Source organism: Pan paniscus, chromosome 19 (assembly GCF_029289425.2).
Source record: "Pan paniscus chromosome 19, NHGRI_mPanPan1-v2.0_pri, whole genome shotgun sequence".
NCBI classification, from domain to species: Eukaryota; Metazoa; Chordata; class Mammalia; order Primates; family Hominidae; genus Pan; species Pan paniscus.
The window spans coordinates 63,003,903-63,019,999 of NC_073268.2; the positions used below are offsets into that span (position 1 = coordinate 63,003,903).

General features: G+C 46.5%; 1 protein-coding gene across 8 annotated transcripts in view; it reads right to left on the bottom strand.

The window, feature by feature from the left end:
• Positions 1–16,097, bottom strand: part of LOC134729455 (uncharacterized) — a 151,353-nt gene that overhangs the window by 134,243 nt on the left and 1,013 nt on the right. The gene's annotated exons all lie outside the window — the stretch shown is intronic.

The window sequence follows — 16,097 nt, forward strand, 5'->3', positions numbered from 1 at the left end:
TTGAATCCACGGAGTCCAGTTCTAGAATCTGTGTTCTTAGTTACTAGGTTTTCCCAGTCTTTTAGTGTGGACTACCCTTTCTAATGTACCCTCCCTTTGTTGTATTTTCAAACCTCTTTTTTTCTGTCAACCTACTACAAGATCCTGAATGCAGAAAATATTCTGGCTTTTCAATCTGCCAACTGCAGTGGAACCGCCACCAAAATACAGATTTTTTAATAAAAATCTTTACGGGGAAGACCGTCATCCTCAAGGTCGAACCCTTGGATATGACAGAAAATATAAAGGCCAAGACCCAGAATAAGAAAGGAATTCCTCTTGATCAGCAAAGGCGGATCTTTGCTGGAAAGCAACTGGAAGAAAAAGATGGATGTACTTTGACTCTTTCTTTCTTTCTTCCTTTCTTTCTTCTTTCTTTTCTTTTCTTTTCTTTCTCTCTTTCCCCTCCCTCCCTCCCTCCCTTCCTTCCTTTCTTCAGAGAGAGTCTTGCTGTGTCACCCAGGTTCCCAGGTTGGAATGCAGTGGCACAATCTTGGCTCACTGAAACCTCCACCTTCTAGGCTCAAGTGATGCTCCCACCTCAGCCTCCCAAGTAGCTGGGATTACAGGCACACACCACCATGCCTGGCTGATTTTTGTATTTTTAGTAGAGACAGGGTTTCACCATGTTGCCCAGGCTCGTCTTGAATTCCTGAGCTCAAGCAATCCCCCACCTCGGCCTCCCAAAGTGCTGGGATTACAGGCATGAGCCACCGCGCCCGGCTGATTTTCTTTTATTTGTAGTAGAGACTGGGTTCCACCATCTTGGCCAGGCTGGTCTCGAACTCCTGACCTCGTGATCCACCCGCCTTGGCCTCCCAAAGTGCTGGGATTACAGGCGTGAGCCACCGCGCCCAGCTGACTACAACTTTCAAAAAAAGTCTACTCTTCATCCTGTGGTAAGACTTCATGGTGGTGCTAAGAAAATGAAGAAATCTTACACCACTCCCAAGAAGAATAAGCAGGAGAGAAAGAAGGTTAACTGGCTGACTTGAAATACTAGAAAATGGATGAGAATGGCCAAATTACTTGCCTTCTTTGGAAATGCCCTTCAGATGATTGTGGCACTGGAGTGTTTATGGCCAGCCACTTGGAGCGAAATTACTGTGGCAAATTGTTGTCTGACTGATTGCTTCAACAAACCAGAAGACAAGTAATTGTGTATGAGTCAGTAAAAGACATGAACTAACATTTTTTTTAAAAGTCTGAGTGGAGCTGCTCTGATTAAAGATGGGCGTGAGAGTCACATCTGCCTCGGCACCTCCCTCCTCCCTCTCAAGGAGCGTTGTTTGAAAATCTCCTGTGTATGTGTGGACAGAAGCAGGGGGGCTGAGAGTCTGAACTGTAAGATTCCAGGGGGGGTCCCCACTCCACTCGCTCTGGGATCCTGGTAAGCCATGTCACCTCTCAGATTTCAGGGTAACCTCCTACAACTCACAGGGGACCAAATGCTCCCTGCCCATCTCAGGGCTCTGCTTGTTGGTTGGGCCAGGCTGGTGACAGATTATTTTCTGCCCAGATAGGCTAGAAGCTAAAAAGAGAAAAATAAAAGGAAGGAAATAATAACTCTTACTCTGCCCCTAGCTCCTAGCTCACCAACTAGGTGCAGAAGTAAAATACAGTAACGCCTGTAGCTGTCATCAGCTGGAATCCTTTCCATCTCTCTCAAATTTGAAGAGTTATTTTGTCTCTCTCCCTCTCCCTCCCACCCTTTTCCTCGCCTTCTCCCCCATTCCCTCTCTCCCCTCCTCCCTGTCTCTCTCCCTTTCTCTCTTTCCCTCTCCCCACAATCTATGCCTACGTGTGCGTGTGTGTGTGTGTGTGTGTGTATCAATATCCTCCTCTGTTTTGCTCCTTTCCATCAAGTATTTGAACTTCATCAAACAGTCACTGTATGATCAGCAGAGCAGGCACCGTATATTTGTTCTGTGATTGTAGAACCTACAATCTCCTTTCTGATAAAGGAATCCTACTTGTTTCCATAGAGTATGACGTCCTCAGAATAAACTTACACAGAACATAATTCGATTTTTTAAAGTGCTATATATAAAGCAGGTCTCCCCACAGAGATCAAAGGCCCACTTCCTGCCCACAGTACACGGGGCTGTATCTATTTGTCTGCGGAGATAAGAAGGTCCAATATCTGAGCAGAACTAATTTCAAAGCCTGCTCAGCAGAATTCTGATAAATGTCTTTTAAACGGCTCTGTTGAAATGTGTAACAGCGCTTTTTTTTTTTTTTTTTTTTTTTTTTTTAAGACAGGGTCTTGCATTGCAGCCACTGGAAAGCTTTATGCCTTAGGGGTGGAATCACTGGGTGGTAGCATGCTCAGGGTCATTTCAAAGAAATGCACGCAGGCCCCATAGCAAAACCTCATCTCTACAAAAAATTTAAAAATTAGCTGGGTATGGTGGTGTGTGCCTGTAGTCCCAGCTGCTTGGGAGGCTGAGGCAGGAGGATCACTTGAGCCCAGGAGGTTGAGGCTGCAGTGAGTTATGACAGAAGCACTGCACTCAAACCTGAAAGACAGAGTGTGACCCCAATTCCAAAAAAGAAAGAGAGCGAGAGAAAGACAGAAAGAAAGAAAGAAAAAAGTAAGAAAGAAAAACAGAAAGAAGGAGGAAGGAAGGAAGGAAGAGAGGGAGAGAGGGAGGGAGGGAGGGAGGAAGGGAGGGTGGAATGAATGCACTCGAGGCAGAAACAGGGAATCTGGAGTCAGATGAAGAAGGAATTTAGGCAGGAGAACAGAACTATTGGCCAGGATAGTTCTGGGCAGTAATTTCTGGATCAAATGACAATCTATCTTCCATGCCAGAAAAGGAACCTCTGATTCATACTAATGATGAAACTGCCCAAGGGATTAAGTATTTTTCCATTCAGGATCTAACTTTAAGATCAGAATCAAGTTCTTCCCCTCTAATTTGGCCCATTTTCTCCATAAAGGACCATTATTATGATACAATAATCATTTTGTGGGTGCATTTTCTAGGCTAGGCACTAAGCGAGCCATTTTTTTTTTACTCACTCATCCATCCTACAAACCTTTATTGGCAAACCACCGGGCGCCAGGCTCTGTCCTAGGTGTTGCAGATACAGTGATAAGGAATATATTTGAAGTCCCTTTTGTCACGTGGCTCACGTTCAAGTAGGAAGACACATAATCTTTTTAATGAGCAAGTAAATACACCATGCCAAGCAACAAGGAAAGCAAAAAAAAAAAAAAAAAAAAAAAGCAGAACGAGGAGATTGAAATAGCATGCAATTTCAGATAGAGTAGTCGAGAGAGACTCTAAGATGAGGTGCAATTTCTACAACCCTGGCCAGCTGCCTTGCAAAGAAAGACAAGCGACCGGTCACAAAGGAAACCAGATTAGGGAGAGATAGATCCGGTGAACCTGTCATCCCTACTACAAACATGTGTTCAGCTGGTAGCAGATCAGTAACATCTTCTCCAGGAGTAAAGGAGAATTTATTTACATGCTCATTACATATGCAGAGTAGTGACCAAATTGCTGCAGGTGACAGGTCCAAGTTCCTATAAGGATGTTCTATGGCTTAATACCCAGACTTTGTTCCAGACTTCATCTCTTAAGTGCTGTCATTTCTTCTGTATAAGCTATGGTTACTTTGGTTTCTTTTCTTCCTCTTAGACAGAAGATTCCAGCTATTATCACATAGCTTCCTCATTTACACTAAATAGAGTAAACCATTATTATGGATGTAAGACAATGGGTTTCATAAGTGAACCCACTGTGAAGGTAGCCTGGACAGGTGTATTAGTCCGTTTTCATGCTGCTAATAAAGACATACCCAAGACAGGGTAATTTATAAAGAAAAAAAAAAGATGAGGTGCAATTTGAGCAGGAATCTAAAAGCGGTGGGAGATTCAGCCTTCTAGATATCAAGGGAAGGGCAATCCAGTGGAGGGCACGGCGCAGGGAGAGGCCGTGAGGTGGGGGCGCATTGGTGTGTTGGAGGGGTAGCTGGGAAGTGAGCAGTGATGGAGCAGAATGAGCAGAAGGAGGGCATGAGTCCAGAGGGGTCACAGGCCCTGGGAGCATCCTGGGGACGTGGATTTTATTCTGAAGCTGTTGGAGAGCTTTGAGATGAAGGAGAGTCATGATTCTATGCATTAAGGACAATTCTAGTTACTGTGAGGAAAACAGGGTTTAGGGAGACAAGACTGGAAGCTGAGAGACTGGTTAGGCAGCAGATGCCACAGTCCAGGTACGAGGTGTTAGGGTTTGGGTTAGGCTCCTAACCATGAGGGTGGACAGGAGTCGCCCAATTGCAGATATGTTTCCAAAGTGGAAGCAATGAGATTTGTTGTTGAATTAAGCATGGAGGAGAAAAATAGGTCAAAGATGCTTCCAAGATTGTGGCTGGAGCAACCGGGAGAACTCATGTGCCATTTAGAAAGAGAAGAAGACTTACAAAGAAAGGAGCTGGTTGTGGGCAGGGTATCCAAGATTTGGCTTTGGACCTGTTTGAACAGAAACTGCATAGGAAATGGGGCAGGGTGTAAGGAGAGCCCAAAAGAGGGCTGAGGACTGGGCCCCGGGGTTAGCCCAACTTGTGATTTGGGCAAAGAGGAGGATTCACCAGAGAAGGATTCACCAAAGGAGGCTGAGGAAAAGTAGCCCGGGAGGTTAAGAGAGACCTAAGAGAGAGTGATGTCCCCTGGCAGAGAGCACCAAGTGTTTCAAGGCAGAGGGCCTGATCAACTGTGTCACAAGCCACTGATAAAGGGAGCAACAGGGGACTGAGGCTTGACCTCAGACTTGGCAACACACAGCTGACCTTAATAATGTCAGAATATGTAATTCTGATACCATCCCTGCAAGCTAAATATTATTGTCTTCATTTTACAGACAAGGCAACAGAGGCCAGAGGAGGTTCAGTGACGCACCCAGGGCCACATAACCAGTGAATGTTGGGGATCAGATTAGAGTGCCCACGTCTCCAGCCTCCTTCTGCCATTGACACCATCCATCGACCATCCGGGCAAGACCCCCGCACCGCCCCCAAGGGCGCAGGCTAGATTTCACTGCCAAGCCAATAAGGTCAGCAACAGCACTTATGGTGCTGGACCATAAATGAAACAAGCTTTGAGAGCTAACTGCCACCCCAGAGGCCTCAGGGAGGAGGTGGCTGCCCTCAAAGGCTCAGTCTCGTATTCTGTAACCTCTCTACCCTGAAGAGGATCCCACCAGCTGCCTCTTCTTCCAGATCCTGCCAAGAATTAGGCATCTCCCAACCCCACTCCTGGGCCCCTTCTCCACATTCTCCCTGCCAATCATCCCCTTTAAACTAATAAAAAACGGTGAATAATTTTCTATCATGCATCTTTGGATTGTTTACTGATTACCACAAACATTAGCTGCTTTTGAAATGCATTTTTTCAGCTTACTGTATTTTTTTTTGACTGATTTTTTTTTTTTTTTTTTGAGATGAAGTCTCGCTCTGTCACCCAGGCTGGGGTACAGTGGCTTGATGTTGGCTCACTGCAACCTCTGCCCGCCAGATTCAAGCGATTCTCCTGCTTCAGCCTCCCAAGTAACTGGGATTACAGGCTCCTGCCACCACGCCCAACTAATTTTTGTATGTTTAGTAGAGACGGGATTTCACCACGTTGGCCAGGCTGGTCATGAACTTTTTTTTGACATTTTATAATGAAAAATTTCAAACATACAGTACAGTTAGAAAGTTTTGAGCAGTGAACACCCACACCCCCCACCACTAGACTCTACATGTACCATTTTACTCTCCTCGCTTTACCCCGCGTCTGTCCATGCATTCCTCCCTCTGTCCACCAGCATCCATCTTATTTTCTAAGCAAGCTACAGACGTCAGTACGCGTCACCCCAAACACTTCAGCATGCATGTCACGAACTAGAGTTCAATATTGGTTTAAGAGTTTGTTTGGTTTTCCAGATATAATGTGCAAAGAGAGAAATTAACATATCTCATGAGTATGGATGCTGACTTTGGACAAATACATACACAAATAGGTGACTGAAATCTCCATCAAGATACAGAACATTATCATCACCCCAGAAAATTCCCTTATTCTCTTTCCCAGACACTCCCTGTCTCACCCCAAAGGCAACTACTGACCTAATGGCTCTCACATCCATGGTTTTTCCCTCTTCTGGAATTTCACATAGAGTCACACAGCACGTAGTCTTCTGTGTCTGGCTTCTTTGGTTCAGCATGTTTTTGCAATTCATGGATGCGACAGCATGTTAGTAGTCTGTTTCTCTTTTTTGCTAGTGGTATTCCATTATGTAATTATATCACAGTTTGTTTATCCATTCTCTTGTTGATTGCAATAATTCTTTTAATAAAATAAAATTATTCTTTCATGAATTTCTAGTTAGGATGCTTCTGACTTTCTGTTAAGAATTCTCTCATCATCATCTAAAGCAAACTGGGCTTGAGTCATGGCTGTTTAGAGCCTGATCTTTGAAATCAGAAAGCTCTGGATTTCTACTTCAGTCTCCACTGTTACTAACTGGGTGACCTTGGGCCAGTTACCTAACCACCCTGCACCTGCACCTTACTTTTACATCTATAAACTGGGAACAAAAATATCTAAAGGATAGGAGGGGCTTATTAGGATTTAAATAGTTCATTTATTCCTTGGCTCTTTCCTGTAGCAATAGTTAATAAGAACCCACCAAGTTCAACCCTGCTAAGCCTGGGAAGGTAGCAGGAACCAAAAGCAGAGAGAGAGAGAGACATTGTTCTCATGGGCCTGTTGTTCTGTGGGCTACACAGACACTAAACAACTAATTGTACAGTTAATTATTTAATGGCCATTGTGATCAGTGCTGCAAGGGAGATGTGACAGCTGCTAAGAGCCTGTGACAGGCTTACGTAAGGAGGCTAAGAGTGGAAAGAGGACAAAGTAGGCAAAGCGGGACCCTTCCCGACAGAAGGAAATGCAGTGTCTGAAAGCTCTCTGGAGGGAAGAAGCACTGCCCTTTGGAAGGACTGAAGAGGCTGTGTAACCACAGGGCCAGGGGTGTGTGTGTGTGTGTGTGTGTGTGTGCACGTGAAGTGGTGAAGAAGGAAGGTGAGCTGGAACAAGTGGAGGCTGACCAGGCTGGGCAGTGCTCTGAGTATGCAGGGCTTTGCAGACCAGGTTCAAATGTTGGTTTTTAACCCCAGAGCCATAGGCAGTGAGGGGTGCTGGAAGGTAAGCTTCACACAAGAACATCAGGTGGGAGTTGTCTGTTTCGTTCACTGCTATATCCTTAGTGCTTAGATGAGTGCCTTGGATCCATCTGTGGGAGGAAGCGAGGGAGGGAAGGAGGGAGGAAGGAAGGAAGGAAGGAAGGAAGGAAGGAAAAGGGAAAGGAAGGGAGGTGAGGGGAGGGGAGAGGAAGGGAGGAAGGGAGTGGGGAGGAAGAGAGGAGAGGAGAGGAAGGGAGGGAGGGAGGAAAGGAAGGGAGGGAAGGAGGAGAAAAAGGGAGGGACAGAGGAACGGAGAGAGGAAGGGAGGGAAGGAGGAGAGGAAGGGAAGGAGGAGAGGAAGGGAAGGAGGAGAGGAAGGGAGGGAAGAGAGGAAGGGAGGGAGAGAGGAAGAGAGGGAGGGAGGAAGAGAGGAAGGGAGGAAGAGAAGAAGGAAGGGAGAGAGGCGGGGGGGAGAGTGGAAGGGAGGGAGGGAGGAAGGGAGGGGAGGGAGGGAGGAAGAGACGGAGAGTGGAAGAGAGAAGAGGAAGGGAGGGAAGGAGGGAAGGAGGGAGGGAGGAGAGGAAGGGAGGGAGGAGAGGGAGGGAGGAGAGGGAGGGAGGGAGGAGAGGAAGGGAGGGAGGGAGGAGAGGGAGGAAGGGAGGGAGGGAGGAGAGAGAGGGAGGGAGGAGAGGGAGGGAGGGAGGGAGGGAGGGTCTTAAGCAGAAATTGGAGATTTGTGTCTCATACAGTCACTGGCTGCAGTGTGGAGACTGGGTGGGACAGAGCACAGAGTAAGTATTCTTCTGCTCAGGCTGCCAGAGCACTACAGACTAGGATGATGCTTAAACATTGATTTCCTCACAGCTCTGCTGGCTGTAAGTCCAAGATCAAGGTTCCATCAGGGTTGGTGGCCGGTGAGGCCTCTCTTCCCAGCTTATAAATGCCCTCTTCTCCCTGTGTCCTCACATGGCCTTTCCTCTGTGTGGGCCAGGAGAGAGCCAGCTCTGGAGCCTCTTCCTCTTCTTGTAAGGATACCAGCCCTGTGGGATTAGGGCCCGACCCTTACTCCCTCATTGGCCTTCATTATCTCCTTAAAGGCCCTATCTCCAAATACTCAACTTATGAACTAGGGAGTGCAGGGAGAGCACAAGTCAGTCCATAATAGGGTGGATGCCATCCATAATAGGGTGAGAAGCCAGTTAGGAGGTTAATGTGTTCAAAGAGGGGAAATGCTGATCGCTGGGACCAGGTGTCAGCAATAAAAATGGGGGACTACTGAGCAGAAAAGTTCACCAGAATCAGTGGTGGACTGAGAGAGGAGGAAGGATGAGGTGTCAGGAATAACTTCCAGGTTTCTACAATGATCATGGTGGCTCCCACAAAGAGATGTCTACATCCTAACCCCTGGGACCTGTGAATGGGACCTTATTTGGCAAAAGGGTCTTTGCAAACATTACATTGAGGATCTCAAGATGAGACATCCTGCATTGTCCAGGTGGGTCCTGAATCTGATGATACATTGCCTTATAAAAGAAGAGCAGAAGGACAGACACAGAGAAGGTAACGTGAAGAGATTGGAGTCATGTGGCCACAAGGAGCCACTGGAAGCTGTCAAAGCAAGAAAGGACTTTACCCCAGAGCCCTCAGAGGGAGTGCAGTCCTGCTGACACTTTGACTTTGGGTACCTGGCCTACAGAACTGTGAAAGAATAAATTCCCCTACTTTTAAGGCAAGCTGGTGATAATTTGCTAAGGCAGCCCTAAGCAACCGATAACAAGGAGCACTTGAATGGGTGAGAGAGGGAAACCGGAGGGGCTCAGGTCTTGTGGGATAGGAGGGTGGGTATGAGTTTACATGTAAAAATTGAGAAATTGTGGTGGCTTTCAGATGTCAGGAGGTGAAAGGGCCGTAGCTGGGCTTACAGTAAATACTCATCAATTCATAGTTGTTATCATCATTTACTTTTAGAGTACGCCTACATTAGAAGTGATTGCTCCTCTCAAGCATATCTGAATTTCCTGGAGTACTGGGGTGGCAGTTTCAAGCTCTGCCAGCACCACAGCAAAGCTTAGCTCTTTTCTTGCAACACCCTTGTTTGGGGATGAATATTTCCTGGTACAAAGTTCTATTTGAATCACTTCTCCGCCTATTGGTTAAGATCAAGTGTAAAGCTCTGTTTGCACTTCTTCACCTCCAGCTGATGCCAACCTCGTACCCACCCAGAAGTCTACATCACAGGCTTCCTGGGAGAGCCAAGGGGAGGCACAGCCCACTCTTCCCGCCTCCCCTCCTTCGTTCCACGCCCGCACGACTCCATTCCCAGCAGAAGTCCGCCATCTTGTGGACACATACAATTCCAACAGCCCAGGCCAAAATCAGAAAGTCAAGATGAGAGAGAAGATGGCTTCAAAGTCACTCAACTTCTCTTCCTACCTTCAAATACAGCTTCATCTAATTGGCTCTAAAAGTCAAGGGCATGAGTGGAGAATCTTCCTGGTCTTTAAAATAGCTAAGACATAAGAAGAATGGCATCAAAGGAGGACCTCAAACATCACCCCTTCAGCCTTTGGAGAATTGAGCCCCTGGTCTACAGATGACCCCTTCCACCCTCTCCAGTTCATGGAAACAGGGTAGCTGTTGAGTTAAATGCTCCACTCTTATGGGAGAGAGAGCCCACTTCACTCACTCCCTTCGTAAACCTGCAGAAGGCCTCACCATGAGCTTGAAGAAGTCTAATTTCTGACTCACTTATTGCTTAACCAGGGTACTTAAAAGCTAGTGTATGCCTTTGTTTCTCTATCCATAAAATGGGGATGATAGTACTATCTACCTAATAGATCTGTTGTGGGCACAAGATGAGTTAATATATATGAAGTGATTAGAATACTGCCTAACTCAGTAAATTCAAGACGCTACCTATTACATCCCCCACCACCAAACCCAATATTCCTACAACATTTCAATGTATCCCCAGTCACCTTGGATATTGTTTATATCCAGGTATGTCAGGTGCTACTGGAGAGAAGAAAAAATTAACAGGTTATAGTCCTTACCTTCTGAAATTTGTGGCATAGTCTAGGAGCATGAGCAACAACACACATACACACAGAACAATTATTGCCAGATTAAAACTAAGGATTTCCAGCCAAGTGCGGTGGCTCACGCCTGTAATCCCAGCACTTTAGGAGGCCGAGGTGGGCGGATCACCTAAGGTTAGGAGTTCAAGACCAGCTTGACCAACATGGAGAAACCCCGTCTCTATTAAAAATACAAAAAATTAGCTGGGTGTGGTGGCGCATGCCTGTAATCCCAGCTTCTCGGGAGGCTGAAGCAGGAGAATCGCTTGAACCCAGGAGGCGGAGGTTGCGGTGAGCCAAGATCCCGCCACTGCATTCCAGGCTGGACAGCAAGAGTGAAACTCTGTCTTAAAAAAAACAAAAAACAAAAAACCCCCACACACACACAAAACTAAGAATTTCCATAAAGGGAAAAAAAAGTGAAAGTATAAGGAGAAGAGCATCCACATTCCCACCTAAGGAGATCAGGCGACTCTAATCAAGGCCAGGTAGGTGCTAGCACAGGCTGACACTCAGCGATTCTGGACGGAACAAAGGCAACACTGGGAAGTGCTTTGCCATTCCCTTGAAGAGCTCACCTACCTTCTGCAGTCTGTTCTCAGCCATGCAGGATCAAAAACTTGTTTTTTTAAGTACTTTCTATCAATTATTTTTATTTATTGTGTAATCTGCCATGTATGATTTTGAAAGTCCTTTTTTTTTTTTTCAATGGGGTCTTGCTCTGTCACCCAGGCTGGAATGCAGTGGTGCAAATCACATCTCACTGCATCCTCGAGCTCCTGGACTCAAGCAATCCTCCCGCCTCAGCATCCCAAAAAGCTACAACCACAGGCACATGCCACCATACCCAGCTAATTTTTTTAAATTTTTTTGTAGAGATTGAGTCTTGCTCTGTTGCCCAGGATGTCTTGAACTCCTGGGCTCAAGTGATCCTCTCACTTTGACCACCCAAAGTACTGGGATTACAGATGTGAGCCACCACACCCAGCCTTGAAAACTTAACTTTGTCATAAGGAGTGGAGGCATTTTTTTATTCCCTGCATACAGTCTGATTGACTTTATCTCCCCAATGTCACTCATTCGTGCTTCTTTCCCTCCATGGCCACTGCTACCCTGTTAGCCCTGGCCAGCATCATCTCTCTCCTGGCCTACTGCAAGCACCTCATGGCCAGTCTCTGCTTCTTCTCTGGGCTCTCCCCAGTGCATCCTCCTCCATGGGGCAGCCCAAGCACACCTCCCATCATGCTCTCCCCACTCAGTGCTCCAGGGGCTCTTCAGCACACTTGGGATAAAACCAAACTTTTTTTTTTTTTTTGAGATGGAGTTTCACTCTGTTGCCCAGGCTGGAGTGCAATGGCGTGATCTTGGCTCACTGCAACCTCCGCCTCTTGGGTTCAGGTGATTCTCCTGCCTCAGCCTCCTGAGTAGCTGGGACTACAGGCATGCGCCACCATGCCTGGCTAATTTTGTATTTTTAGTAGAGATGGGGTTTCACCATGTTGGTCAGGCTGGTCTTGAACTCCTGACCTCAGATGATCCATCCGCCTCGGCCTCCCAAAGTGCTGGGATTACAAGCGTGAGCCACCGCACCCAGCCAGGATAAAACCAAACTCTTTACCTGCATTGTGCTAGCCTCATCTATGTCTACTTGTACTCTCATTCCCTGCCAGGCCCTGAAGACCTTCAGGATTTGGTCTTCTCATAAGCACTTCTCTCTCGGCCTTAAGCACTGGTCCATAAAGTCTTCACCTGTCCTCACCCATTCATCTTTCAGGGCACACCTGAAAATCACCTCCTCAGGAGGTTTCTGAAACCCCTGGGAAGAGGTCAGATTCTCTGGTTTCACACATTCCCATAGCAGCCTCACTTCTCCTTCTCAGCATCACCACCATTGCTGGCTGGAACCCCTACCTATTTGTGTAATTATTGTTTGGCCTGTAAGCTCTACAAGGGCAAACACCATGTCCCGTGAGGTCACAGTCACATCCTCAGTTATTAGCATAGTGCCTGACACGTAGGAAGTCTTGAATAAATAGACAGAATAAATGGATAGAATAAATGGCTCACTGAGTGTTTCATGCCAATGAATAGGGTGGATATAAATACATGCAGAGGGTTCATTTAACCATATTCTCCTTCCAGTGGCATAAGGGGATATTTGAGGAACATTATTCAAGCCAAGTGTTTTTCATTGTCCATCAATATGCGTAAGCTTTAAGACTTTCATAACACGGGCTATATTTTGCTAACAGTAGAAACCCAAGTCCTTCATAGAGACTAGATGGGTTTTGTAGAAGCAAATCAATCCTTGCCGTGGCGAGGTGCTTTTCTGATTTCAAATATTTTAGCAGAAGGCTGTCTAGCTCCTAGTAGAATTCGTCCACTGCTCCTAGTAGAATTCCTCCACTGTTCTGTTCCAACCCTTTCCTGCCCCAACACTTCATTCACATGGAATCAGCAGAGCCTGGAGACAGCATGGTTTGGCCTTTGCTGATCTGGTGTGCTGGACAGAGGGAGGTAGATGGCATGGGCAGCAGTTTCTGATCCTTGTAATCCTTGTTCTCAATATGTCACCTTGGGAGCATCACCAGCACACACACACTCTGGACATCCAGCACAGGCAGGAGCCACTCACTGGTGATGACCCTGTTTCAGACTTTGTCCGGCCTCCACCCCTGCCACATTCCAGAGTAGCTGACCACACCTGGAAGGATAGATAATGGAGACTACTAAAAGGAAAACAAGTCTATAAAAGAGAATGGCATGGGCATTCCATTGATACACACTTTGAAATGCACCTGGCTCAGAGAGCCACATGTTCTCCACTCTGTAGCCCAGCTAGGTGGGAAGCCAAAGTCTCCAAAATTGGCCTTCTGGAATCACAGCAAGGGGAGGGTTGAGCCTGTGAAATTTTCAACCCACGTAAGCCCCAAAGAGGTTGGCCTGACCAAGAAATGTGAGTGTCCACATCTGGTGGAGCAAAGCACTCTCTCCAGTCTGTGTGAGGATGGACTTGGTCTACGCTTGCCTTTCAGATGACCTAACTTGGAGCCTCCAAGCCCATCAATCCTCCTTTGCTGACATTCTTCTTTTACATACTTTCATGCATTCATTTTCTCTCTCTCAATCCTGTGACCCTGGGAGGCCATTTGTGTCTTTATATGAGCTTCCTGTCTCTGCTCCAACTCTTAGCATTGGATTAATAACCCTACTCTCAGGGAATAAGCAAGCACCTCTATTTCCAAGTTCTCAGAGGGCAGATGTCCGGCCATTCTCGGATTCCAGCGGGGAAGTGAGTCCAGCTCACCTCACTCCTGTGGCTCAATTGCTTTTATGATGCTGTCACTGACTGGGCAGCCAGGGAGTGTCCAGCAGGATGAAGGGTCCTTTGTGCTGCCCTTTCTGCAGAGGGAAGCCAGCTTTGACAAGACCCTACTGCCTTTAAAACCTCATCTTCTCTGCAGTATTGTATCACAGCCTTTTGCTAAAAAGGGAAATGAAATTACTCTTTAAGCAGAGCTGTCTGAGATATTGGATTCATTTAAACGTATTTTTCATTACTTTTCAGACTAAGCCTTCTCTTCCATGTCTCTGCAAAGCCTGGACAAACCTATAGCAGGAGGTTTGAGAGGATTTCACACATTGCCTTAACTATTGAATCATGACTTTACAAGTCATCATTCTTTGTTGCAAATTACAAAAACCCAATTCACACGGGCTTATGTAAAGAAGAGACTCTGTTGGTTGTGAGATTGTTGCAGCTTCAGGCATGGCTGGATCCAGGCTTTTAATCTCAGGTCCACTTCCTCTACAGTGACTTCACCCGCAGAAAGCCTTTCTCCCTGTGAGGCTTTCTCCTGACAGCTCCAGGCTCACATTCTACCAGCTCTACATATTCATCACAAAGAAAGCTTCTCTTTAACAGTGTGAGTAGGATTGCCAGATTTAGCAAATATTTGGAACACATCATTGATGATCCAAAATTCAGTTCAACTGAGGTTGTCCTTTACTGACAACCTAAGTCCCATATAGGTCATAGGATTGAATCTGGGCAATTTGGATCCTATACCCATCCTAGACCCAATCACAGTGGTCAGCAGAATGGGATATGTCAGCTGGCAGGCCAAAGTCACCTGCCTGTCCCCAAAAGGAGGGGAGCATGGTCAACCCTGTAGTCCACATCCACCCATAGTGCATGTGGTAACCCACAGTACTAAAGACACTGATCCTCGAAGAAAGGGGACTGAACCCTGCAAAGGCAAAACCAACAGACGCTCACTAAGGTGACTTTGAAAGTCCCAGCCGGGTGCAGTGGCTCATGCCTGTAATCCCAGCACTGTGAGAGGCCGAGGCAGGCAGATCATGAGGTCAGGAATTCGAGACCAGCCTGGCCAATATGGTGAAACTCCATCTCTACTAAAAAAAATACAAAAATTAGCCCAGCATGGTGGTGGGCGCCTGTAGTCCCAGCTACTCTGGAGGCTGAGGCAGGAGAATCGCTTGAACCCAGGAGGCAGAGGTTGCAGTGAGCTGAGATCATGCCACTGCACTCCAGCCTGGGCAACAGAGCAAGACTTTGTCTCAAAAAAATAGAAATAAAAAAAGAAAGTCCCAGACAACAGTGAAAACTATAAAACTTCATGGTGGTTGTACGGCATTCAAGAGCTTAAAAGCACTTCCATGCCATTGTTTCCTTGTGGGTATTATAATCATTCCCTGTATTAATTTGCTAGGACTGCCCCAACAAAGTACCACAGACTAGGTGGCTTAAACAACGGAAATTTATTTTCTCACAGTTCTGGAGGCTGGAAGTCCAAATTCAGGATGTTGGTAGGGTTGGTTTCTCATGAGGCCTCTCCCCTTGGCTTGCAGACGGCCGTCTTCTCCCTGTGTGCCCATGTGGTCTTCCCTCTGTAACTGTCCCCTCTTCGTATCAGGACACTAGTCATATTGGATTAGGGTCCATCCTATAACCTCATTTTAACTTAATCATCTCTGTCAAGTCCCTGTCTGCAAATGCAGTCCCATTTTGAGGCACTGGGGGTTAGGGCTTCAGCATATGAATTGGGGGTGCAGGGGGAATGCAAGTCAGCCCCTAGCACTCTCGCTCTCATTTTTTTCTTTTATGTAAGGAAAAACACAGTGAGAATAGTCTTTGCTTGTTTCCAATCCCAGGGCTGATTTAGCTGTGGAACTCCACCCAGTGCTGGTCCCCGCTGTCCCCACCCCACCTCTGCAAACACGGGTGCCCACCCCCGCCAGCCGCCAGGCTCCCTGCCTAGTCCCGGTACCGGACCTTCACGGTCCCAGCACCAGGCACAGAGCAGACAACGTTCTTGAAATAAGTATTTCGTGAAAAGAATGAAACTGAGAGGGAAAGAAAAAAAAAAAACTAGACAGTTTTAGGAGATTTAGCTCAAAGGAAAAGAGGACAGGCACAGAAGCTCCTGATTTGAAGCGATAAAGACTCTTTAGAACAGCAGAAATGAGGCCTATGGATGTGTAAATGAGCCCGGGGAGGAACTAAGCAGAAGGGCGAATTACAAAACAGAAAAAGACCAGACAGACTAGGGGAGAACAGTGAATACTTCAGTGTCTTCGGTTCATAAGAAATTCATGAGCAATTTTGGAAATTTTGTTGGTTTTGGTGGTGGGAGAGAATTGTAAATATGTATAATATGTAAATATCTTTTATAATAAAAGCCCATGAAAATAAATGAGCCTGTCTGCCAAAAAGCTGTGAGCCGTATAAGATGTTAATATAACTGTCGTCACTCTAGAAATTACCATAATGCTTACAGG